This window comes from Nomia melanderi, chromosome 1 (assembly GCF_051020985.1).
Source record: "Nomia melanderi isolate GNS246 chromosome 1, iyNomMela1, whole genome shotgun sequence".
NCBI classification, from domain to species: domain Eukaryota; kingdom Metazoa; phylum Arthropoda; class Insecta; order Hymenoptera; family Halictidae; genus Nomia; species Nomia melanderi.
Window position 1 is genome coordinate 38,247,692 of NC_134999.1, and position 27,639 is coordinate 38,275,330.

The window sequence follows — 27,639 nt, forward strand, 5'->3', positions numbered from 1 at the left end:
CGGCGGCAACCGCGACGCACTTCACTTCGTCCATTATTCCGTCCACGTTTCCATGTGGCCGGGGTGCCGGGCGGTATTCCCCGTCGTCGCGAGCGTTGCCAACAACATCGTACCCAGGAACCGCAGAGCCAGGCCTCCACGGGTACACGAAGGGTTCTCCACCGCACCGGCCACTGTTGAAAGACCCTGGAGTGGCACTTCTCGAAATTCGCTACGCGGCAAGTAGCGTTGAGTCGCATGGCGCTACCTGCGTCCTCGAGCGGTGATGAAGTCGAGGGAAACCCTTCAGTCGGATGCGAAGGGTTGGGTGACCAAATTTTTGGTTCCTGCCCAGACTCATCGGCCAGCCGTGTTTTCAAGCATGCCAGGCACGATTAAGATCGCGAGCCGGAGCCCTGAGTGTTGTTCAAACGTTCACGATGATCGAATGACGACTTTATCAGCGAGACGGCCGACACTTGCCGGCGCTTCATCGCGATACTCGACGATGAACGTAGCCTCGCCGCCTGGTAGCGGCTACGATTTTTCGCGAACGTAAGATCGTCGACTCCACCGGTGAGTTTCGTGCTGTGCAAACCGATAGGCTCGGTAATGTAGCTATCGGAGGATTGATCGGAAGCCTACCCCTCCAGGAAGCAATCTCTCCTTGGCTGGAACGCGTGTTTTCGATCCGTAACGACAGTTACATTCTTAGCAGCCTGGACCCTCGGGTCTGGCTCTCCTTTGGCTCGGTTAGAGGTGCGGGTACGGATGTGAAAGAGAAACGTACGTATGTACATTCGTCGGTAGCCGAACGAAGGGTGAAACAATAAGCGACGGACGACAATGAGGATTTAAGTGGCGACCTCAATGATATCAACTGCACGCTGGAATAGAATTCAATTGAATTGAAGGAACAGCAAGGGGAGTCCTCCTCCTCCTCCCTCTCCTCCCGCCTTCTTCCCCTGCGGTTCTGTCTCTCTTCTGGACAACGTTTTGTAAGCACTTCATCAGCGTGTTTGGTGCTTTCCATGTAACGACTCGACGACCAGCGAGATTTCGCCCTTGGCTATGCGGTGCATCGGGCCAGAATAATCGAGCGGTGCCGAATGATCCTTCGGTAGCATGAGAATCGTCTCACGGAGAGGTTCCGTGGGTCTCGTTGAACACGATCCTCGGATTTCATCTGCGATTCCTAATCTCCTTCCGCGTAGTCCTTATCGCGCCGGTTTCCCCGAGCGTTAGACACTGGTTTTTTTTATTAATTCACGGAAATTCAAAGTTCCTGGTCGCGTTTAATGCTTTCCACGGGCTCCGTCGAGCGAGACTTCGACGTTCGATTCGCCGATTCGTTATACAACGGCTCATTAGGAGGCTGGCTACCAGCGATCCTCTCCACAGGCCATTTCTTTTCAGGGAATATTAAGCGCCCGCTCTCCTCGATACATGGGAATCGGCGGAGCGTTTCTAACGTCGGTCCGTGACGCAACAGCATCATCTGCATAATTAATAGAACCGCTGATGCGTCTACGTGTAGCCGCAAACAGAGCCCGCTCGTCGTTAATACGTCGTGCCGAACGATCGAGCGCGATTATAATTTCATCGCTGAAGCTCGCGTACGCTTTATCGGATCATATAAAAGCAATACCGGGCGAGTGTTCGCTCATTAGGCGAACACACGTGAAAACAAATAGAAAATCTCGTAAAAGCATCGGTTCGCTTATCGGCGAACCGTTTCCAGGATGAAAACCACTGTTATTAGCCTTTTCATGAATTTATCATTAAACTTTAACTGATTTCTCGCGTTCGAACGCCTTCGGCGCCATTATTATCTTCAATTCGGATTAAGAAGATACCGTAACTCGCGGTAATCTGCTTAAAACGTTTGAACTTGATTGAGCGCCTTCGTGGACGAGCAGTATAACCGTCTTGCTTATCAATGTTGTCGGTGATATCGCGACTCCAACATGTAGAAACTGTTTAAAGTGATTGGCGAGGTGCATGAATATTTATCAGACAGTAATTATTTTACATTTTTCTATGGATCCGGTTATATTTCCACGGAGAGAAGGATCCTTCTCCAGCTTCTCCGTGTCTTCTTCTTGAGGCAAGCAGTGCCCTGAGAATTGTATCGACCACAATGGTGGCGCCATCTAACCAGAGAATGGGGAACCAGACTAGCGCGAGCACCGGAATGGAATCGCGCCGGCACACCGCCTTTATCCCTCCATAAGATGCCCCATAAAATCTCTAAATATCACGTCGTCGGCATGTAAAACATACTAAGCTCCGATCCCCGATGCTCCGTAATTAATCGAACCATTTAAACGTACTTCAAACTGCCCACAAACGTCCGATTCATCTCAGATTTGCCTTGGTGATCGTTCGCCCCGTCCGGGGGTTACCACTAACGAACTGTATCTCTGCTAATTGGGTCCTCGGCTATAAGCTTAATTTAGTGTCTCGGTGCGATGGAACTTCAAGCAGATTGCTGGCAATAAGGTCCGTCGGATTTTTCTCTTTGCGGCATCAAACAGTCCCCGAGATTTATGAGGTCTGCGACGTTGATGCCTCCGTACGGCTGACGACTTCCAGCGACGCCTAGCCCGAGAGGAAGGCCGACTCGCGTGCGCTTGCCGATAAAATATACATAATTGCCGATCAGACGGACAATCTTAGCGAATCTTCGCAACAATAGGCCCCTGAAAATTGCAACAATCGGGTCTAAGTTCTTCCTCGTTCGAGGTTCTCACCCGACCACTCTCCCGCAGATTACCATTTGTTCAGCTGCCGGGACAACTTTCTCAGAGAAAAGTGGCTATATAAGGACGAGGATGAAAGTGTGGAACACAGATTCTAGCGAATTCGAGAACGGCGATCGTGTCCGATCCTTGATTAATAAAACTAACTGCCTCGCATATTGCTGGCGATAAGGAGTGAAACAAATCAATAATTTCTCCTTCTACCGAGAAGTCGTTAGAGATAAAGCGACCGTTAACTCAGCCAATAAAAAAAGCCCAAGACAAACCTTCCGAAAGGGGGGCAATATTTGAAATCGCGATACACAGACCTATCCCGGTTGCAGTCAGATATCAATCTAACACCGAGCCCTACGGTGAGCCTCGTTTTCCCGAGCAAGCCCATAAAAGTCGAAATCCGCATGCCGCGTACTATTTCATTTTCGCGGTAGTCGGGCCTCGTAAAGGTTACCCGCGCGAAGAATGTCAGCCGTTCCGTTTCACCGTGGCGAGTTACGCGCGTGCACGGTATCGCGCCGCGGCGAAAAGAGTTGCAGGCGGCGAGTAGAGCCAGCTTAGAGAAGGCGACGTCTGTTTAAGTCGTCCCACGGGCACCTACGATCCTGTTGGAAAGGACCAATGACCGAACGGGGGCCCGTGGAAGGAGCCAATCGTGGTATAGGAACGCACGGTATCCAGGACTCCCGGTAAAAACCATCAAACGATGCCGCCGGCATTCACGGAAAGCACCGACCCCTGCTGCACCCTCTCTCGACCGTGTCCACCTTGCGTCCTTCCTGCCGCATCGACCGCATTTTTTCGGCTCGCATCGATCGCGCGCCGTTCACCGTCCGCGAAAAAGATCGTCCCGGGGAAAGGAAAGTTTATCGCGGACGAACGCCTCGCGGTTCACTCGGACCAGTTGAATTTCACGCTGCAGCCGGGAAATGCGTGCACATTCTCCTCCCTCGGCGAACGTTTCCCCGTCGCTGGGATTTTCTGATCAGACCGATGCAATAACCGTGACAGTTGAATAGTACGAGTTGTGGTAATGGTACGATGATGGTAGCTCTCGAGAATAAATTGAAAAGAGACACGTGCGTTGGAGGTCTGCTGGGTTTTTGGCAAATGAAATTCATTGTATCGGCTCGACGGAGAGTAATCGTAGAATGACTTTTGCGAGACGACGGTGGACACTGTAGAATTACGGACGTCGTCGTATAAGGTATTCATTATCGATAAACAACAATTTGATTCCGGGAAACCGAAGACGCCGTACTCGACGATATTTCACAGTTCCAGACCGCGCGGTTTTGGCGTGATCGCGATTGCCTTTCGTGCGTCGGCCTATGCAAATGTCTTCGTGAGACCGTTCCATGCGGACGGCTCCTTAATACGTGGAGGAAAGTTGGATTTATTTCTCGGGAACTGGCGGAAAGTCTGCTGGCTGAGGTATAAAATGTTTATCGTCTGGTTTAGTGGACGCCGTGAATTTCAGGACGGTGATCAGTGTCAATAAACGTCCGAGCAGTTTTGCGTGGTAGAATTTCACGAAGTCACCTTTCACTTTCGTTTTCCACGATTTCTGACAGTGAAAACTGTTGCCGCGTCTTTTCCGGCGGTTCACTCGTTTTCCCGATGCAACATCGTCCTCCTCCCATGGAAGACGGAACGTTAAATTATGATTTTCAATGTGCCCCATAGTTCCGGGCTACGGAGATTTCCATAAATTTCCATTTTTGTACACTGACTTGCACAATCGAGATCCGTGACGTTTATTAATAGTAATTTACTACCTTTCTCCGCGTTTGTGGCATGAGTAAAGCGACAGACTGTCTATACGACGAACAGTTGAAGCACAAAAGTGAATAATTCAACAATTCAGCAAAAAAGAAGATAGTAAAATAATTGCTACTTTTCTGCTTGAATACTTAACTTGCACTAATGGCAAAAATATGCATACCAGCAGCAGTATTATCATTACCGGCGGTATACATATTAATGGGGCCAATTATTCATTCAGTACGTTAGAATAACGTAAGAATTGAATATGTTTTTATTGAGCCTGTCGCATCAATAATCGTGGCCACTGACAACAGTGCAGGAAACTGTACTTACAATCAGCATTCTACAATATCGAACTCGTTAAAAACAAAACGACCGACTCATCGTATGTCACCGAAGCCCGCAATAAATTATTATTTACCCACCTATAAATGAAATCCGCTGAACCTGTCGCAGTTTATCATCTGAATTCGCAATTGTTATGTAAGAATGCGCTTGCCTCCTTCTTGTCCCGTGGACTGCATTCTTGCCGTCGCGTCCATCGTGCCGTATACCGGAAAAAGCACCCTGAAATGAAGACAAGACCGGCGAAGGTTAATGTATTATTCCTCGCGTCGCGTACACCCGGTTTTTTCCCCGGAATTCCCGACCGGCCGAAACAGTTTCATACTTAACGCAATTAACGCTGCACGGAATTAATCCGCGGCATTAATACCCGTTTCATACGCGAGCCGAAAGGGGCAAATACTCGCTCCTAGTCGACCAGTTCCCATGACAGTCGGCTGGAGTCGTGGAATCCAAAAACGGAAATGTCAATTATGGTCAAAACCCTGGGGTTTCAGCGATCGGGAGCATGGGTGTCTTTGATCTTCGCGGCCAACGAATCACCGGCCCGTTCCAGCGGACTGTCATTACAGGAAAACAAGTCGGGCTTTAATGCTAGGGTCGCTAGAGTTGGTCCAATTCCGAAAATCTAGGCTCCCCGGCCAGAAACGGTGGAGACGAGTCTTTTAAAATCGGGATTCGAGCAGCTGGATCGGCAGAGGGCTACTTGAAACTTGTTTCTAAGCAAAGTACAGTTGCCGGATTACAGCTGGCACGTTGGAAAGTTGATTTTCTACTCGTAGTCACGGCGACGGGGCGATCTTCGCGAGTGACGAGGAGGTTAAATAGGAATGAATCCGTTTCGGGCGTCGCGATCGAAGGCAGCGCCCGGGCCGCGGTAATTTTTGCATTTCCGTGCTCGAAATTGCTGTCCGATAATTCACGGTGAATCGAGGCTCACCGCGTCATTCACTTAGCACCACTTACTCTCGCCGGCTAATTGCATAGATCAATTAGCCTGTCCTTGCCGTTAATTTCGCCGCGGAATTAGCCGGCGGCGAGACTAATGCTTTCGCGCTATCCAGAACAATGCGTAGCGATAATCAACGCGTCGGTTCGAGGCTCTGTAACGTCTTAATTCGCGGCAATAAAAACGCGGCGGATTGTGACGGACAATTTCGAAGATATTTCGCTGTACGCGCGGTTAATCGCGGAATTATTCAGAATACGTGCAACTCGTCGCCGAGGGAGCGTTTTATATAATTTGTCGGATAATTTGTCGTGTTTGTTTGTATGTTTAAAGGAAACGCCGGCGGCTCGGTTTGGATTCCGCTCGCGTATCGCCGATACATTTTCTATTATTAGGTGTAACGATGAATAATGCATCATTTCCTCGTGAGTATGCAAATAAAATTGGAATTCTGCAACACGTTCCCCGGTCGTTTGTCTTCGTCAGAGGAATTTGCCATTTCAATTTACAGATACAAACTACACGAAGGGACGAGGAATGGTAACTGAATTTCTCGTTAACACGTTCGCAATCGGCTTCAAATATCTATCACGATTAATCTTCCGCAAGCTCTTATTTGAAGTCGCAACTGTCGCCATTATATTCATGATATTACCGCGACATTTTCTAAATATTTCATAAGGTACGCGCGTTGCGTTTAATAGCGAACAACGGTGGCTAACGTGTTAAGCGTTCTGCCGGTGTTGTTCACAAAATACACGGAATTACAACCCGTGAATATGGATACCGGCCATTTATATTCCGTTAGTCAAACAGCGTCATCTGGCGTCCCATTAAAAAGGCAAGAGGAAAAAGGGACATAATTACACGTTGAAAATCTACAATTTCTCTAATTTTGTTTGAGTTGCGAAGTTAAAGGGGTCGTCGCGTTCCGGTTTTTCGATCTACAAAATGGCTCTGATCGATCGCCGTTAAACGGCGCGCCGATGAAAACGTCACGGTATCCTTGTACGAAGCGTAGGTACCTACGGGTGCGCGACCGTGCAACATTGTTCGAACTAGCGGCGCGTTAGTATAATTAAGATAAGGAATAACGAACTTCTAATTGACTCTCATCGACAAAATGTGGGCATAAAGTGACTATAGAGGAGATTAGAAAAGTAGCACGTTTACGCCGCTTATTTAGTTAATTATTGCGCGTTGTGTAATAGCCGGTTCTGGAGCTGCCGTGACGATGCACGCCTATTATGGGCATTGCGCGCCGCGAAACACTTTGGTAAATATTATCAATCGTTCGGCGGATCGATAGATTCACGACCGGAAGCCTCTGCTCGCGCCTCGAATTACGGACGATTCCTGCCCGAGAACTAATCGTTTATTATCGATACACTTTTTCAACGATAAACCGATCGCCACGAGGCCCAACTATATCAAACCATTCCCTCGCGCGCGTTCTTGCGGAAGAAGATAATCGTAATAACGAAATACAGCTGGGAAAAACCGTGTACCGCTAGGAAATCATACGCGAGCAACGTTCTTCTATGTTTTGCTGTGGTTTCGATGAAAGGTCACTGCCGCCAGTTTGAATTACTGTTATACGCGGCTGCGCCGACGTGAAAATTTTAATGAAAAGTTCCTGAATACGAGGGATTAGAAGCAATCTTCGATACTGCTGTGGTAACCGATAACACTACCGAATTGTTTGGCAACAGTTACAACATCCAAGAAGACTAACGTCGAGTAATCCGATATCAAATAATTAATTGTCTCCATCAACTGTTGAATTTGCATCGATGCAAGATCCTCGAGCAGCAAAGTTTTTATCTACATTGTGTCTAAGCTCGTAGTTTCAGTGTTCGCTCCCATTAATTAGCATCATCATCTACACGGTTACTGTTTCGAGAATGAGGATCGACCCTTGCGCTGTATCGCCGGCCTACAACATCCGCCCTGAATTAATTGAATATATACGGCTCCGCGTTTACACGCGATACGACCCTGCCACGCTGCCGGTTGACTAACGCGAGGGCCGAGACCGTTGCGAGCGAAAAATGAAAAATGTATTCGAAACCGCGAGCAGCCATTGCGCGCCGTTCCCGCGGAACCGTCGCGTTCAACACACCCTGAAGTTCATCCGAAGCAGAACGCCGTGATTCTCGGAAACAGGCTCCACCGTTATTAGGAAATTTACAGCACCCTCTGGGAAACGTTTCACTTTACACGAAATGAAAACAGTGAGTAAACTGTGCCGAGAGAAAATAATAATACCAGCCTCGGAATTACCGGCTTCCGTCCCTATAACAGCCTCGCATCGTCGAGCTGCTTAGAATTTTATCCCATCGATGATATCGTATCTACTATTTACTATAATCGACTTAACAGTCGATAGCCTTGTATCCGTAGAATAGTTTCCATCGATACGCCTTCCCCGTGAAAGCGTAACTGTCGAAACGAACGAGCTGGAATTCGTTAAATACACAAGGGGAACGATCGTAAATTCCGGTTGTTTGCGTAAAATTCTCGAATTCGAACTGGATCGCCGCGGAATGGATTCTTAAGAGTTTAGTTGGAAGCGTTATTTTGAAATTCAGGGGTCAGAATGGTCCAGGTGTTTTTACGATTGCTCGAGTCACACCTCCGGCCGGTTTTCCAGCGTTGCCCGTGCATCGGAGTGGTCGAATCACGACGATTTTACGTTTATGTTCGAGCAACCGGTATACAGAACAACCGGAAACGAGGGCAGCACCATTATCGGGCCGGAGGTTGCACGAGCTAGCCGAAGTTTCATCGCCGCGGAGTTCCAGGTACAGCAATATGTTGTTTTATGGAGCAATCATCGCCGCGGTAATAATCATTAAATCCGTTGGCCGAAGCTGCCGGACTCACGGTCACTCGAACAAGCTCGTCGTTAGACTGGGATTTGATTCGTCCGTCTCGTTGCTGTAACGACGATAAACGGTAACGAGGAACGTTCGTAACAGCAGAAATATATTTCGATTGTTTTCAGACAGTGGAAAGAACAAATAACGGATAATCAATCTATCCTCCATATACCAATAATTAATTAATCATTAACTCGACACGATTCTCAAAACGTTCTTGACATACCCAACAGTTTCAAACGTCAAGGGATTAATTATAAATCAACAGTAAATTAATAAAATATCATTGATCTCGTTCGAATACATTCGTTCACATATACATCGATGAAAAGTATATTTTCCCATGAATTTTCTGCTTCCTGCGGCCTGTAGACATCTCGTAAGTGTTCCACGCGGTTCGCTAGCACACGGTCGCACTACAGATGACTTCTTCTTCCAATTTTATAATGATTTACGCCCGTGGAGCCAACGGGGACTGCTCCGAGACGATGTTCCCGGTCTTCCGGCGAAAGGAAGAGCGGCGAGGAAGGCCGTTCGAAAAATCCTGGTTAGTTAGTCGTTTATGCGGCGGCCATAATTGCGTTTTATTGTCTCAATAAATATATACGACACACGCCGGTCCGTGTCGCGGTAAAAGGGAGCGCTGATCCATGATCCTTCCCGGGATTTGAAATCAAGCCGCTCGTGTACGCGCGCGTAAGGGTGAATTTTATGGGCCTGCTTAATATGGTTTATAGTGTTTTGTCCTGCTTGTGTCGGCCCGCTGCGGAACCGGAAGACGGCTAATGATCCGCCAAGCCCGCGGGAGATGAGACCGACGGGGATCAAATAACGATCCGGCATCGGTAAAAACAATTCATTAACAGACAATATCGTCTGACCAAAATAAACGAATCTACTAACGCGGTGGAAGGATGTAGGCAGACAAAAATCGGAGCACTTTTTATTGGAAGCAAGATAAAAATGAAGTCAATGGTTGTTCGCTTTGTTCTTGTTAATCGTATCGACAAATATTGTTTTCACAGAAATAAAACACACCTACTTAGCTACCTTCGAGCATAAAGAGAATCGTTAGAAATTCATACGACCGCTTTACAAAGAAAATATCTACTGCGAAACATTCGTCGGTTAGATTCTTCGAAACGCATTATCAATTAAATCCCCGTTTCACGGGTGAAGATTGCGTCCAAGGGACACTAAGAGGAGCGACAAATTCACGACAACGCCTATTAGAAAGGACTCCATCCAAGAGTCGCGCCTCGCGCAGGAACCAGGACGGGACTCGACGGTGACACCGCGACGGGACAATACCCGTGGCTCGATTACCCGGGAGTACCGTTAATCATCCTAATAACGGAGGGGGACAATAACGCCAGATACGATCTGCGTTCGCCGGATTCGTGACAGGTTTCTCCTCCGCGCGGCGCGGCGCGGCCCACGTTCGGCCCGCGTTCGTCCAGGATATGCCAAATATGAAATGATATCGTGCCGTTGCTGGGCCGCGTGGACCGTGAATGGGCGTAGGGGTGAGGGAGGGGGACGCGAATCACGAGAGAGGCGCCTGAATTCCGATTGCACGTTGCCTTCTAATTGAGTCATCGTGTCATTAGCGATGTAATAATCGCGCCATGGTACAAACGATCGGTCTTTCTCTGTCGCCGGACCCAGTGGCCCCCTTCGGAGGGCCGCGCGCGCGCAACCGCCGTTGAATCGTCGCCGACGCTGTGCCTCTCCTGTAGATCGTATAGATCGATGCCCAATTAAGCTCAATTACCGACACGGATAATCGGCCACCGTCGGTGAAAGAATGATTATTCCGCGAATGACCGGTTAGAATATCGACCTTGACTGGTTTCGCAAGATCGATTGTTACGATAAGGGAAACCGTGGGACAGGGGGTGAGGAGGGGGAGAATTATCCCTCGAGAGCGGAAAGGATCGAGGAAGATGCCCGGGGAACGTGTTCGCCGGGGCAGATGAGGGTTAAGGGGGAAATAAATGAAATCTCTACACTCGAGCGATTCCCGACGGAGAACATAATCTTTCGATCGTCAGAAATGGAATCGTGTGACGTCGTTATAATGTGCATTCGCCGAGGCCCATTTCGCTGGAATCCGAGCGATGGGGAGCATTTTCGGAGCGAGTTACCGGAACATCGCGTGCTGCCGAAATATTCTGGAAATATGCTAATTACCAGTTAGTCAGTTTCTTGTGGCATTGCGCCCGTTTCTACGATTGCCGCGCGCCCTACCCCAATCCCCCGCCCCTGTCCGTTTTATTCTGTCGTCCTCGTGCCTCTCCTTCCGCCGCCTCGTCCTGGTTTCCAGCGATATTTCTGCCGTTTCCCCAGCTCCGATCGTCTTTTCGTCGGGCATGCGACGATTTGACGCCGTTCACCTTCGACTTTCTCCTACCACCCCCTGGCAATCGTCGCAGGCTTGATAATATAAATGGTTTAAGGGTGCTGAGGATGATGGGAAATATATACGACGGTATTGTGGATAATGACACGTTGCTATTTCTCTTGGCAACGCGTTGTCCGTTGACTTTCTCACTTTCCCTTTATCTTTCTTGTATTTTCCTTATAGTTAGCTTATATAAAATGAAGAAGCGTTGCTATGGAATCATTATTCATCGCCTGAAGTATCTTCGATGCTTCGGTCAGCGACGTAATACAAATGTTCTAATTGCGATAAGGATGATTAGGGATGTGCACGGAGACATTGGGTTGATAGAAAAGTAATGCTGTTTCTGAGATTTTATTATTACCGTTGGATCAAAATGACCCCGCATTCGTCACACGAGGGTTGCAACGGAAAACATCGGGGTTCCATCAATCACCGTGCGCGTAGCCCAAGGATACACCCGATGGGAATCTTCAAGTCGACGTATCCGAAGTAACCTGGAAGTCGTTAGGATAATGCGGCGCTAAGCGTCGTTCCTGTGTATCTTCGTTCATAATCTGGCAAATTGTCGAAGCGAACGGTACGCTTAACCATTCCGGCCGACCATCAAGTATTTTAATACCGATCGATAAAATGCCACAAAAGGGACTGGCATCTTTCGTACGCTCTTTTTTTTCCCCTTGAGACTTACGAGATCACAATTATCAATCCGTGTTTCTTTTTTCCGTGGATGCGCGGGTATATATACACCGTTACGTTTCTGCGCGCGAGGCGATCCGCTAGGCAAAGAAAACGAGAGATCCTTCGTTCCGATTTACTGGTCGATAATTTCGTGGCTCGCGCTCTTCTGGGAAAACCGCGGGGACTCGACCGCTTTCACTCCACGCCATTTACGATTGGTTCAAGGTTCTCGTTCTCTTTTTTCCCCTGTCCCTGGGTCGCCGCTGCACCTGCAACTGAAAAGAACACGGAAACGTGATTGCCGGTCACCGTGTATTTTCCGAATGAACGGAACACAAGGCATGCCCTCGGTTTGAATTAAAGGACCAACGGAGTTACATCGGCGGAGATAAGATCGCGCAGCCAATTATGTATAAAATATGCTGTAACCGGCGGCAGGGCTGAAAGGGGTGATTGTACACGAAGAAATGATTAAAGAAGATACAATGGAATAGTCTCTCTCGAAACCCCGTGACGAGGAGATCGATCCTCGAAGCTTCCCGTCCAGCATTAGGCTAGCTACCAATAACAACTTTTATTTTACGTTCCGTGCGAATACTTTCACGTTCTAGATCGACTCGGCAATTAGATCCAATCGATGTAATCGGGTTCATTAATATGTGACGCTATAAACGCTGACACGGTTCATCGATTTAATTTTCTTTTCCATGCCCGTCTCGACGGAGTCGCGACGAGTTGTGTACACGGCGAAAAATAAAATTAATTGGTCGTGAACTTACAAACAAGCGCTAATCGGTTTCTTATATCGCTGACTGTGCGGAACACGCGGCTCGTGCCCGCGTGAAAAATAAAGTGTACGGGGTTTGAGGAAAAACGCGCGCCGCGTCCCGATAACATTGGTTTGCATTGGAAAGGAAGGTTGGCAGGTGATGTGGCACGCGATCTGAAAATTACGGTCACCATCGATCAATACACGCAAGAATCAACGAAGGCGCGCGGCTGCATCAGTGGCTGCTTTCCTCTCTTTCTTTCTCCGGCTTTCCTCTCGCGACCCGACAAAAATCACCGGGAACGTCACTCATTTCAACCCATGAATCCTTGATCATCATTCAACTCTCCTTTCGCACAATAAGCGGTGTTCCACCGGCAAAAAATTCGCAAAGAAAGAAGTCGATGTCGCTCGGAAAACCGTGCGCGAAACACGATGAAACTCGTTAGAAAAAACTCCAGAAAAGTGAGCCAAGCGTATTGGAAAGAACGATCAAACACGGAATCTGAATACCTACATGAACAGATCTTTGCGATGTTCGGCTAGATCGTGATGGCCGTATCACGTTGATTAACGCGGTTAACGATCATGTAGGTGATTAATAATTAACGATATCAACGCGACGTTCCATGTATAGATTGCGGATTAATCCGGAGCCGGGATGGGGCACGCGAGGAACGCATTGTCACGTGATTGTTAATCCGGAGCGGACGACAGGATCACGCGATCCCGCGGAGAAATCTGTCAGCCGTGTACAACAAACTTTTTTGTATTTATTATTTAAACGAGGTATCCTCGTGAGATCGACAACTTTTCCTCGAATAAGATTAAATAATACGACGCGGCCGTGGACGTTGTGTACCGGATCGTTCCCACGAGTCGTTTCAAGTGAAATCGGATCTACAGTGTATAGGATATTGAATTTAACTTCGTCTTCGTTCCTTTTCCTTTCGTTCCCTTTCTTCTCCAACCCCTCCGTTTTAAAAATCTTTTTTAAATAAAATAGAAGAGAGTTATCCATTCGTGCGGCATCGCTAATTATCTGTAATCGACGGATCCGTAGCATCGACAATCCAACGAGTTTCTTGGTCTTCAAGGAGCTCCTCCACTTCCCACGTCTTCGAACGTACCCCGTAATTTCTTGTACTCGAAAGGAATTGCGAAACGCTTTGTTCGGTATTGACAGAAGAGAAGGGTATTGCGCGCAGCACGGTTAAGCAGTAACACAGAAGAATGTAATTAGAGTTCTCGGCGTATCGATGCCCGATAACCCGATTATTAGGACAGGAGCAGCGACTGCGGAGCGAAAATCCGAGCCAACGGTAATGTCGGCGCAACCAGCGACCGGTTGGAAATATTTGATAGCCGGGACAGTTGTTGCCTTCGTTCGACAATTGAAACTGATAAATCAATCGAATATCGACGATTACACGTCGGCCCTATCGGAACTTTCGATCGCTCTTCGCGTCACGTTCCGGCGAAACCAAAATGGCGGACGCGTCACGAAGCGCCGGGGTCCTTTAAACCCTGTGTTTTCCTGAGAAATCGACTCTAGACACGAATTTTAATTAATCGAAGATACTTTATTGTTATCCGACATTCAAACTCGTCTACTCAACGATTAGACTTTCAATTCATTTAAATTCGACGTGCAGGAAACGGATCTGTAACCGCTAAGCATCCACGAACCGACTTTCAATTCTGAATTTTAAGTTCGAGATGAATGGTTCGAGCTTCCGAGTTCCTTCAAGACAGTTTGGTCTTCATTAGAATATATGCCAGGTCTGGCGAAGAGCGAAATCCCGATAAGGCGTGGATCGAGCCGAAATCGACGGGTTCAAGACGAAAATTGACGCCATCCATCAAAAGCGAAGAATGTGGTAGCCCGTGGTTACCAGGCATTTCCCGGCAGACTATTGATGATGGAAACTATTAATACCGAGCTGACATACTACGGCTAAAGATACCCAGGCCCGATAGGCACCGTTGCCACCCCCGGCCTTTCTCATTTGTATTCGCGATAGCGGTTTGCTTATCACGATGCTTCACGTGGCGTTCTCATCCTAAAATGAAGGCAATGCTAAGTATAGTGAAGGTATATACCCTTCGTGGTGTGCATTGGAAGGGCGAAGGAGGCTATAAAAGAAGAAGAAGAGGAAGAAGTAGAAGAAGAAGAAGAAGAAGAAGAAGAAGAAGAAGAAGAAGAAGAAGAAGAAGAAGAAGAAGAAGAAGAAGAAGAAGAAGAAGTAGAGGAAGAAGCAGGCAAAGAAGATGAAGAAGTAGAAGAAGAAGAAAAGGAGGAGGAGATGGAGAACGTTGCTGAAAAAGTGTAGGCAGAAAAAAAGAGGTATAAGGTAGAGGAGGAGGAAGAAGTAGAAGACGAAGAAGAAGAAGAAATGCCTGACGCCGATCGAAGAGACGGAGCCCCACCTCTTGCGAGAGCGATGCCGTGCCGGGACAGGCCCGTCGAATGTTAAGGAGACGCGGGGAGCGAACATAACCTCACCTAACCTAACTTCACCTCCACTCTCGGAGGCCGCCGTGCGGCCGGCGATCCCGCGTATGATTTCCAGCCGGGCTCCCATTGGTCGGCTGGCCTTTGCGCGGTTACCGCCTTCGCCATTAAATAAAACCTTGCGAGAAGAGAGCGATATTAAAAAACGAAGGGTCTCAGGCCCTCCTCGATACGTTCCCCGACCTTGCCCCGGCAATGTTTTCGGTACTACCACGCCGATTCCGATACCCTCGCGACGTGTCCGTACACTTTGATATGCACCCTCCCAATTGAATTTCAAAGTATTCCTGTTGTTCCTCCTCTAATTGATGGCGTTAGGGGCATCGTTTTGAATATTCTTTCAAACATTTAGAGAACACCTCAGATGCGAAACGTAGTCCTGTGATTATCGAACTTGACGAAAGGGGAGTTTTTAATCGACTGCGAAGAAATTTAACTGCAGAAGATGGAAACTCGTCGACGAAGAACGTTGACAATGTTCGAAGGATTCGAAAGTTCTATTGAATTCCTCAAATTTCTCGTGAACTCTTTATAAAACTTTGTACTACGATACTTGCATTTCTCGATGTGTCTCTTCGGACGTTAACTATCCTATCAGCAATTATTCAGCTGAAATCAGTAATGAATGAAACCGAGCGACTTTCAAGACCCTCCTCGGCAAATAAAGACACTAAGGAACTCGTGTCTCCGATATGCAAAATTGAGATTATTCTCAGGCTCGGCAGCGATAGTTAACAAGATCGTCACGACGCCCTCGTCCGATCCCGAAGACAGCTGGCTAGCTGGAGAGGGTTCAATTTTCTGGCCGACAGCTTCGCGAATCCGCGTCGCCAATGCGATCTCCCCCCCCCCGTCGATCTATGCCTCATCCTCCTGTCGTACCCCACCCCGTCTTTCGTCTCTCTTTCTCTGCGGGCCAGACTCTCTCCAGCTTTCTCCTCTAGCCCCGTAATTGATATTATTATGGGCCGGTGAGGCCCTCCCATTACGTTATAAATGTTACACGGGTCGATTACCGCTCTTTGTTCCGGACATACTTACAATGTCCGCGAACAATGCTGGACCCTCTTCCTCCTCCTCCCTCCCCACCTCCGTATCCTCCTTCGGCACTGGTGCATCGTGCATCGAACGACGAACGACGACGACGAAGAGTTAACCCTCGATTTAACCTACCAGGAGATAGGAAGATAAGAGAGGATCGCGCGCTTATTCCCCGGTCCTGGAATAGTGGCGCTACCTCCGACCACCCTTACATTAAAACTATAAATGAAAAATTTTCCCATGATGCCAGATTTTCCGAAGAGAGCCGTCTCTATTGAATATCGCTTCATAATTCGCTGGCAATAATTCGCAGAAGAGATCGATATAAATCTACCGGGCACGGTTACACGTGGTCCCCTGGCCGCCATTTTGAGATGGATCCAAGGCAGGACTTCCTTCTACCCTTTTTTTCGTGGCCCGTTCGTCGCCCTAATCATTGTTATTACGTCCAGTCGCCCGTTCGCACACGTGCTTTTTTCTCCTTGGTTTCGTTCATCCCCTGCACTCCTGCCTCCCCGTATCGCATCTCCTCCCTCGTTCACCTCGCGATAGATTTCGGTCAGACCAATTACATTTTTTCCCTGACCGTGGAAGGAATAAAACTATGATACGCATCGGTATCGCGCCGTTCCCCACCTGCCTCTATCGGCGTCTTGAAAGGATCTTCATCCCCACGCCGACCGATCCCCCGTTCGCCGCAAGAAAACGAAAAATTCGTAGGCGCGACAGACACGCTCGATCCTAATAATCATTGAGCCAGCTCATTATCCCGTGACCCGACCGGTGGAAACTTTTAATCTTCCGGTGGATAATGCTCTACGTTCCGCGGCCCAGACGCGGAAGATCCTCCGCTGTATAATAGATCGATCTTCGACCCGGCGGGGTGAGTTCCGAGCAATTTACGGAGTCCTCGGACGTACTTAACACTTTGGCCAACTGTCGGTTGCTTAGATGAGATTAGACTTTTAATTTGAACCTATGGGAGCTCGATTCCCCGTAGGGATCGATAAGAAGCACCTAAAACTCTCGACTCCGTTGCCGAGGATTTTCTCTTGACTAGACGTCGACGATTCCGATACGGTTCCATCGAAGTGCAACGTGGAATTCGGCTCGCCCGCGACAAAAAACTCGAAAGTTCGGCTGTAGTTCTTCTTCGTAACATTTCTCGAATACTTGGTGCGCACGATCGCGGTCGCGAATGGTGGTAACAGGTTGAAGTTTCCTACAAAACGTCCGAAACCGTCGCGATGAAAAAAGGAGAGGCAAGAGGGAAAAAAAAGCGGCACAGACGGAGCTTTCACTCGACATGCACGAAATTGACCGCGCGATCCGCCGATTTCGAGCACTTCTGGGCAGAAAGTCGAGAGGCGGGCGTGTCGACGCGGCCGCCCGGCGACGCCGCGCCGACTTTCTTGCAAAACGCGATTCCGCCGGCAAGAAAGTGGAGCGTGGTCGTTGTATAATGTATTCACGCGATTTTCTGCTGTTCCTTTTCTTTTGCCCCCTACTCCTCCTACACCTCCGCCTCCTTTGGCCCCCCTTTTCATCGAGGGAGCGATGACGAGGGGGTGCGGGACGAGAGGAGAGGGTTGAGGATCGTTAAAAATACTCGATGCGCGCGGCTGCGACGGGCGACGGCCGATGTTTCGGCTTTCCGCGAAGTGCATTCGACGATGGAACAACCGACACTCCGGCGCGTAAAAACCGGGAGGGAAAGAAAAAAAACGAGCGAACGAGCGGCGCAGTTATGTCACTATTAAAAACGCATTAATCCCGGATTCGCCTTGGATCGGGCCCGGTCGGGCTTGGCGGACGACGACCGTGCCGATTTAAAGCGGCACGGTTTCCCGGCCTCGGCGATTTCACGCGTCGCACGGGCATTATCGCGCCCGCACGTTTTTACCCCCGCGCCGCGCCGGAAACCGTTCGTTCATTTCAGGGGATGCGTCGGATCGGTTCGCGGATCGTTCAGCTTCTTTTTCGGCGATCCGGATTTTTGCTCGAGGGAAATGCGCGTTTCATGCGGAGATAGTGATCGTTACGAATGTTTCATCCCCTATTATAAATCACGCGATGTTCTCTTTAGATTCGTAGTTCTACGGGGAACGCGAATGCACCGGATGCATTGGAATGCAGTTTTTCATGTACCGTTTAATGATATGTTAGAAAATGTCCGTTCTTGCTTGATCGTTTCAGAGCGGTAATTGTTTCGTTGTGTAATATGGAACTGTACGGAATGAGGTGTAAACTGTTTCAAATACAACTATTCACTTGAACTATGGAACATAGATTTGCCAAGGAAAACGAAAATCGAAGTGATTGGTTGCCAAATAACTTGGTTATTCTATATCGAGAGTGTACGGAGCTACGCGAATTTTAAGAGGGACGTGAAATTTCAATCCGAAGGGGGAATCGATGACTGATATTGAAAACCGACGGTACCCGATAACCCTTTCGCAGCTCGATCGACGAATGGATGCAATCTTCTGAACGTCATTGACGGATAAGAGAACGACGAACCCACGACATCATGTCTCTGTACTCGAAAGCTCGGCGATGCAACGGCGGGGAGGCTGGAAGCTTCTAAAGTACTCGCTGCCGTCGCTAATGGCACTTCTCCAGCCAACGAGGGGGAGATTTTAAGCTCGTTTCGCGGAAAAACTGTTGATTTTCCACGAACGGGGAATTACTTTTCCCGCGCGTGTCGCTCCCCGTACCCTCTCGTTCGTATCGCTTCAGAATCGATATCGAGAGGGAGGATATTCGAATCGAGAAGAACGCGAGGAGACGACATAAAAGAATTTCTGTTCCCTAGAACACCGTGATGCGATTTTTCGAAGCGAAACTCGTTCAATCGACGCTTCCATTAATCCACGAAATCCACGATCACTCGCAGGCGAATATAAAATTATTTATTCCGCCGATTTCTATATCGAATCTCAAAAGAAAATCCTCCGTTGTCCGATCAGTTAATCAAATTCAACACTTGTCTCAATGAACATCATCTTTCCACACATCCCCGTAAAAAATCCCGAGACACGGCCACCCCATCCCAAGAACAACCTGATCCAGCAGACGGGAGACTCGGCGTCGATCGACGGAGCGTCCATCGGTCTGCTTGATTCTTTTTCAACCAATTAGGAAGTCATGCACAACATAACGATGCCCGGTCTATTATCGTAGGGTCGTTTCTCTGAACCGTTTTTAATATCAGCCGTGAAACCAGAGCGAGATGAACGAGATGGGATTAGGCCGAGGGTTGGAGGAAGAACCGGAGGAGAAGACGGCGCCGAGATTGTCCACCGTGTTACCATATACGTCGCCGAGTAACGACGACAGCCGTACGGGGATTCCCGAAAAAGAGCGAGAGGACCTTGTCCGAGGGGGCGGAAAGGGTCCGAGGGACAAGGCAGAAGCACAGAGGGAGCGACGGAGTAACGGTAGAGAGAGTCACCCGCCTTCCTAATTCGATCGAAGGCTCATTATGATCTTAGAGCTCCATCCCAGGGAACCTAGCATTAGTATAAACACGGATGGAGAGTACCATTATCCGGCCGTGGCGGTGGCCCATTTTGAATACGAAAGGAGCAGAGATATTATGTTAATCGGGCCGACGTTATATTATAATATCCTATCGCCACCCGGGGGCCGTCCCCGTCGAGACTTTTCGCCTACGTTCCGGTCGGTTCGCGCGCGAGCATTATGTATGCGCCGAGGGTCGTCGCGACGCATTATAAAGTTCACGAAAAAAATAATTAATAGACAGGAAGGAAGGACACCGCGAAAGAACGCGGGTCCTGGAAGACGGACTTCCAGGGAACGGACAACGGAAGGCTCGCGAGGGCTCATGAATATTTATCTGGGTCAGACTTGACCGACTTCGACGATTAAAACGTTTCCACGCTTCGTTAGAGCCGCGACGATGGTCGCTCTCTCCCTGTCAGCCTCATCCTTCTTAACTACTTTGCTAATTAACCGTTTTTCAGCACCGTCTTGGGAACTCGGTTGACCGACAATTGGAGATCGAGTGGGATTCGATTAACTTAAGTATTTCCTCGTGTTTTATGTACGGGTTTATTATATGTCCGATGGAAGGGTTGATTTTCATCGCGTTTCGCTAACTGGGTGTCTTTCGGTACTCTCTCGTTGCTCGGTGACCGGAGAACGAACGAAATTCGATTAATTTAGAGATTGTTTCTTTGGCGAAGATGGTTATTGGAAGGCTCTGTCTGGTAAAAGGCTCGATTTTCAAAGTGATATCCACTTTCTTGGCTGAATCTGTATTTATTAGGGCACCTGGAAGACACAGTCGAAACGCGTATCCTCTCACGAAAATTGCGTAGTGGCTGTCTTCGAGTTCGAGCGGATTACAGGGGTGGCAGAGTTGAATGAAGGGTGTAGGAGGGCTCGGCTACTGAGGGATCGTTGTTGCCATGGCGACACCAACCCCGTCCTCCGGCAGTTCACCATTTCCCCGTGCGCCAGAGCGATCCCTCCGACCTCCGGGGAAGGCGCGATCCATATCTGCTAACGGCAAGTCGCGTTTCAATGGCCATTTTGTGTTCGGATGCGAGAGGAGAGGTGTTCCTCTTCGTGTTCGTGTTCTGACCGTCAACTATCTACTTAAATATTGATCTCCCGAGTTGAATATTCTGAATCTTACGACTGCATCCGTTTCTACTGGCTAGTTCGTTCTTACAGCGGTTAATATTCATTAGAGAATAATGAAAGTGTTTCCAACATACCAATTTGATCGTTAAATATTTTGATCACTAGTAATTTACTAAATTAATATTTTCATTAAATTTGATGTCAATAGAAGATCATTCTGTACATCGCGTGCAATTGTGAATCAAGCATTGTCTTTTACCAGCTTTATCCGTTTAATCTTTACGTTCTTTATATTCATAGACATGTTACTGATTGGATTATGAAACATCGTAATGAACAGCGAATTAAGAAAATGAGGAAATCATAGCAGACTGTAATGATAACCCTTTAACAAGGATGAAGCTGGTTACTTTATTTCCGAAGGTTCACCCTTTAATAAAGGCCACTCGCAGCGGTGATAGAAGTTAGTGATTCCACGTGGCGGAATGTCATACATTATTTCCAGCGGTGTCATTTTCATTATATCGATATTAAGCTCGCGGGACAGTCACATCGCCGAGGAGTATGGCGTCGCGTTTAGATAATAGACGTATCGAGAGGGGGAGGATAATGCGCGAGCACGGTTGGGAATTTTTGAAACAAAGAGCATGGAAATGCCGGTTACAAACAATGTTGCATGCGACCCGCCGTTACGTGCCCCTGCGTTTACGTAATCATGAAAAACCTCGGCACTGTCGGAGGGTTTACTTAACACGGCAGTAATAAACATGTCGTTGCGTTGCTGACTCACCGATCAACTTTTCTAGACGAAATTACTAACATTATCTTTATCTGAAACTTTGTAAAACAATCTCTCGTTGGTTAGAAGAAATGCAGACATAATTAAAAATGGAATATAATATCAGCCATTTGTTTTTTGTACTCGCTTTTATCGCGAAGGATTGCTAACATATCTATCTGAGTGTGCCGATACAAAATTGACGAGTCGAGTGAATATCTCTATCATTACGCAACCCTATCGAATCATTAGTCATCACAATATTTCTTTCGCTAAGAGATTGTTCCATAAAAATCGATATTCTTCGTCGAGGGGCAAGCGAAAGGTATTTCAACAAATGCAAGACGGACTCGATTGTTCATTCCCGATGGAAAATAATATAGTCCGACTTCGAAGGGTTGAAAAAATGTCGAAGAGGGTCGCTCGATAACGAAAGACAATTCTTTCCGAGGCATTAGACACAAGGCCTCCGCGTTAGTCGAAGTGCTTTCGACGGCATTCCTAGGGCCCTCAAACTCACCCCACATGTAACCCGGCGCCCTCTCGACGATGCATAGGGGTGTACTGTCGCGACACTTGCGCATTGGTCCTCGAGCACCCGATTTAAGAGTCACAGCCCTCCAGCCGATTATAACGTTAAGAGGAAACAGTGGTCTGGATCGGTAATTAAACAGCAAGGGAATGAACAGGCCAGAACACTCGAGTTACGCTACAAAACCACCGGTGTAAATCCGCGGGCAGTGTCGATTAAATCACGTACGAATCGCATGTACGAAAAATCCCCAACCATCGTCTCAATAAAAGATCATAAAACGCTCGAGTAAAAATCAGTTGAATCTGTATCGAATAAACTAATTCTCATTCGTACCTAAACACAATTGGCATGACAACTAACGCATCAAAAAGAAGAAACCATCCTGGCCTCGTATCATTCAAGAAATCCCGAGGAACCCACCCCGCGATCCCCGATCGCGGAGACGAAGAATCCAAAATGGAGGACCGCGCTAGGCCTGCCCGCCCTCGAGTTTCCCCGTCTACCCGCGTATCTCCGGTCTCGTAATTATTTTTTTCGCGAAATCTGGGGATCTCGATCAGGCGATTCGGCCTCCCCTCGGCGATCGCGGCGATTCGTCGAGGGTGCGAGGGAAAGGGCGTACATACACGTATATATCGTTTCGGGTCTCCGGGGCTGAGCTGCGTGGCGTAGACCCATTTGCGATGCAGGTAACACACACAGGCCCCCCCTCGAGGTATCTTCGGAGCTTCGTAGCAGGGGCCGGTGTTGCTTCCTGTACGTGTGAACCGGGCAACTCGGGGGAACGGGACGGGACGGGACGGGACGCGGGCGCGGGCGCGGGCAGCGCGCGTGTGCCTGCACACCGCGCCGACGGACAACACGCGTCTGTGGTGGACGATGTGCACATGCAGACACCGGGGCAAAACCTATCTGCCATGCACGATCGCTCGGTTGCATATAAGCCGAGACGCGCAGCACGTCATTACGCGGGCAGAAAGCAAAAAGACGATAGCCTCGCGGCCGGCCAATCGGCGCTCGCGTGCTAATGAATCCGAACCGACCCGACCAATCGCGTGCACCCTGCACACCGCTCCCGGTGAACCCGGTGCTAACCCTCGTGGCGATATGCCGCGGCACTGGGATACACGATCCGGGTGTGGTGGTTGCGCGCCCCGTCGCCCTCACCGCCGGGGATCCTTTTTTCTGCGATCGGGATCGCGGGTCCCGGCACGCCGGATTTTTCAAAATTTTCGAATAGTTATTATGCAACCAGCTACCCCTTGGGCTCCGTTAATTTATCAGCCGCGGCGAATCTGCGGAGAGCTAGGGAGAGAAGACGATCCACCCCTCCGGTTGGGAAACCTGTTCGGTTCCGCGATTTTTTTAGGGAACGTTTGATGCTTTATCGGTGGCTTTTTGGATTGAACGTTAACGTTGGGAAGGCTTGGGATAGATTCTAAGAGTCCGTTGGTTACGAGGCATTGAAGTAATTTGGTGATGTAATTTTGTTTGGGGTGGATTATCGTAAAAATTGATTTGAAATATTATGGAGGATTGAAAGGTGTTTTGATACGGTTAACAGAAATGTATTGGAGTTGTGATCTATCTTTGTTCAACCTCTATATATAGATCTCCGATTTTTCCTGCGACAAACCTGCTGCGATGCATGCGTCTCTTCGCGATTAGTCGCAGTGCATTGCACAATTCTTGCATAAGTGATGCATATGCCAGTCACGGTTCTTAATGAAACGCTCCATCTTTTTGTGGGCATCTTTGATATTCATTGGGGAACTATCGACGCTTCTAAAGCAAGTTTCAGGATTAATCGTCTGCATCTAGATCTCCTGATCAGATCGAGCGTCGATAACAGGAAAATAGTATCTGACTCGACCGGCAACTCGTTCGTTTCCATTTCAGGCGTTCTCAACGAATCAGCCTCCATATCGCGAAGCAAGTGCTCCAGTTGATGAACAAAAAGGATCAATACCGAAACCCACAATCCCAAAATCATCCCGCAATTAACCAAAAAGAGAGAACCATCGGAGAACGACTCCGCCAGCTGCCATTGCCCGAACACATCGACCGAAAAGTTCATCGATTCTTTTTTTCTCCGCTAGTAATCCAGTTTCTCCTAAACTATCGGTTACAAAGTATCAAAGCCGACCGCAAGGTATATTTAAGCACGCAAGAAGAGATTCGATTCGACGGTGACCGGATTCACCCATACACTGGAAACACGCGTTGCCTGTGTACGTGCGTACGTGTGTGCACGCGTGTGTTCCCGGCCGCGTGTGCGCGTCCTTTCTCGCCGCGGAAAATATAATGATGGCGAGCGGAGCAGCGAGCGAGCGAGCGAGCGAGCCAGCGTTCGTCCGTTCGTTCGTTCGTTCGTTCGTTCGTTCGTTCGGTCGGTCGGTCGGGACTCGCGTTGGAAACCGGCGATAAGGAGGGAGTGTCTACTGCCGCCATAATGATAGCCCTGAGCGGCTCTCTGACTCCGGTACACGCTGCACCGAGCCGTGCGGTGTGCACGTTGCGCCGGCTATATGAGGTCTACCCGCTGTGTGCACATGCACCGGAGCCGAGCGGTGCACGGCATGCAGGCACGCATGCACGCACTTTACGTGTCGCCGGACCCAGACCCGAGGAAAGAAGGAGAGGAACAATGAGCGAGTTTCTTGCCGCGACTCGCACACCTTCGGGAACCTTGTCCCTCCATCTTCCTGCGCGCAGCTCGCGTCTGGCCGCGTGAGGGTGGGATCTAATTCAATTTAGAAATTCTAATGGAAACTCTGTACGAATCGGGAATCGTTCGAGTCTAACTGAAAAATCGTAAATATAGGATGCGTGGAATGTTTCAGATGTTCATAGATTGATGTGGTCAAAGTAATTCCGCTTATCGAATGTATAAGAATGCGATAAATGAGAATAAATGAAGAGATGTTAGGCTTCTGGGAAGAGGAATATTGTTATGAGTATCTTTGAACGTCTTCCGACAACGTCTCCTCTCGCGACATTGCTCAAAAGCGGCTCGTCTTGGTGCGCTTGTTAGGCGATCCCTAAAAATTGAACGAGAATCATTGGGAAGTCCTGCAATTCGATCGAGACAATGCATTCCGTGGCATTCCGTGCCGAAGAATAAATTGAAGTGCGGCGGATAGAATTCCCTTTCTTCCTTTCCCGTGGATATTCATTCGCATTCCGGCATACTTTTACGATTCCTAATGGAAAAGGGGATGGAAGATCCGAACGGAGGACGTCGACATTTTTCACTGGGGTGGATACTTCACTTCGCGAAGTTACGGAATCGTTTCCTGTAATCTGCCCGTTCGATACCGACTAAGCCCCAACCGGTCCTGCGACGTTTTTACGCGAGAAATCAGGATTTCGCGGGAGCGACTCCGAACGATTCCATAATTCCCGAGAAAACCATGGATTCCGTTGAATCTTTCATTAAGCTCGATTACCAGCGATGATTACGTTCTATTAATCTCGCCGGGAGGAAGAGGACGGATGTAGCGGTTCTTAACGAGCATTGATATTTTATCGACATTGAAATTGATACCTCGTCGGCCACTTATTCCGCTCGAATGCCAGACGCATCCGTCGAATCCTGATCCCGGGTTGCCGGGGTCTTTTTGTGGTCGGGATGAAATTCGTCGGAGCCAGGAAACGATCGGTTTTCAAACGACAATTAACGTCTAACTCCGCGAGCCTGAGATGCCACGTTGGACAGCAAAGTTTCGACAAAGTTGGCAACGATCCAGGAACTGTCACAGTTGTCCGGTGATACAATAACAGCGCGTCGGAAAAATTAATTGAACGGTGGACGCGCATCGATTGAAAGAAATTCAGACGAAAGATTCAATGCGGATGGAGAGAAATATATTATCGGGTGAACTAATTCATAACTTTGTTATTCAAGGTGAGGTATCTGTGTCTTGTTCGAATTAAAAGAAATTCGAGTGGAACTATCGAACATTTCCTACGTGCGTAAACATAATACCGTTATGAGTTGAGTAATTTACAAATTCGCATAGTCACCTGAATGTTCGCGCGTTGTCTTCCATACAGGTGGCCAGTCACGTGGTCCCCGGAGCGACCGCCATATTCTTACGCCAGCGTGATCGCCGTCGCCCACGAAGCGGCAACGTTTCCAAGTCCATTGTCTTCCAACGATACTCCTCCAACCGTTTCTACAACTCACCGATACTTAAAAGTCACTTGAAAGTTTCAAATGAACCCGCATACCCAGCAAAGAATTCCATACACTCTAGAACCACGTACCTTCTCGAAATCTCAAAAATGTAGCACAAAATTCACTCGGTCCCCCGAACATCTCGGTATGAATTCCGATCACTGAAGCAACTCTATCTGTATCAACCTCGAAAGGCTTCTTTCGAGTAGTCACTCGAGGCCCACGTGATCGAAGAAAGAACTCCGTTATCGGTCGGCCATTATCCTCGCGGCGATTCGTCCGGAGGTTTCCCGTTCCGCGGCGAACGAAACTTTTTCCGTCGTCCGCAGGGAGTTCGGCACGACGAGGAAACACTTTGCCGTGCCGGGAGCATGTGACAATCCGCTCGCATCGAGGACCGAGGAGAGACTCTATAAGGTGGTTTCCATCCCCCAATAGCGGCTGGCGCGCTGGCGGACCCGACGCTGCAATCATTCCCCGTAATGATTGTCATTACCGGGAACGGGAGGGCGAGCGAGCGAGCGGGTGGACGAACGGGGCAGAGGGATTGGCCTGCATTGCGATTGCGTTTCTGTCTGATCCCATTGGCCGACAAACCGCGACTACGGCCGAGTCCTCTCTGTTCCGGTAGACTCCCGGTGACTTCAGCCCCCGTGGCCCGCGCGTAATTTCACCTCTTTTGCCGATTTCTTCGCCGGCCCCGGTAAAAAACGGTTTTCGGAATCGATCCGGCCATCCCCGGGGTACCAATTCGCGAGAAACCTCCGTCGCCTGCTCGGCTAATGGGCGCCGGTGCGTCCCGCCGCCAGAGCAAACTCGATAAATAGAGATCTCTCACGGGGCCCGTCGTAATGACGTACTGCGAATAGAAGGATACGGCGCGCGCGAGATCCTCGGACGTGCACTCGTGGAATTTCTGACGAATGATTGTACGTTTCCCCGGTCGAACACCTTCGGAAACCTAAGTTGCCCACCCCACGTTGCGAATGGAACGCTTATTTGCCTGTTATGTTGGTAACCATCACCTCTGGCGAAAGATTTCAAAGTTAGTAACGATCCGGAATGTTTTCGTGGCTCGAGGTTGGTGTGTGTACGCCGGCGATCGCGTGATTCTTGCGGAACGTCGAGGAAAACGCGTAGAAAATCATGTTTCTTCGGTGTATTCATTGTTAAAAGAAATAGTAGGCTTTTCGTTCGTAGAATTAATCATCGGTTTTACAGGGTATAGGGAACATGTTAATTCCACTTATCTAGACAGCAATTTTCTGGAAACGTGTCGGGGCTGTGTAAAATATTATTGAATCAAAACGTTCAAATACAAGTTCCATACGTCTAATCAATCCGTCGCTGAAATCTTGAAAAACATTTACAGTGCGGCAGTTGCCGTTCGGATGCTTCCATCGAGATCGTCGCGTCATTCGGATCGTAATAAAGCGACGATCGATGA

The 27,639-nt window shown here is 48.6% G+C and overlaps 1 long non-coding RNA gene across 1 annotated transcript; it reads right to left on the reverse strand.

The window, feature by feature from the left end:
* Window positions 1–11,460: 11,460 nt before the first annotated feature.
* On the reverse strand, window positions 11,461–26,635 carry LOC116424893 (uncharacterized). Its single transcript, XR_004234576.2, has 3 exons — window positions 26,282–26,635; window positions 26,039–26,190; window positions 11,461–12,038 (listed from the first exon to the last, which is right to left on the reverse strand). It is a non-coding gene; the product is annotated as an uncharacterized LOC116424893 (long non-coding RNA).
* Between the last annotated feature and the right edge of the window lie 1,004 nt (window positions 26,636–27,639).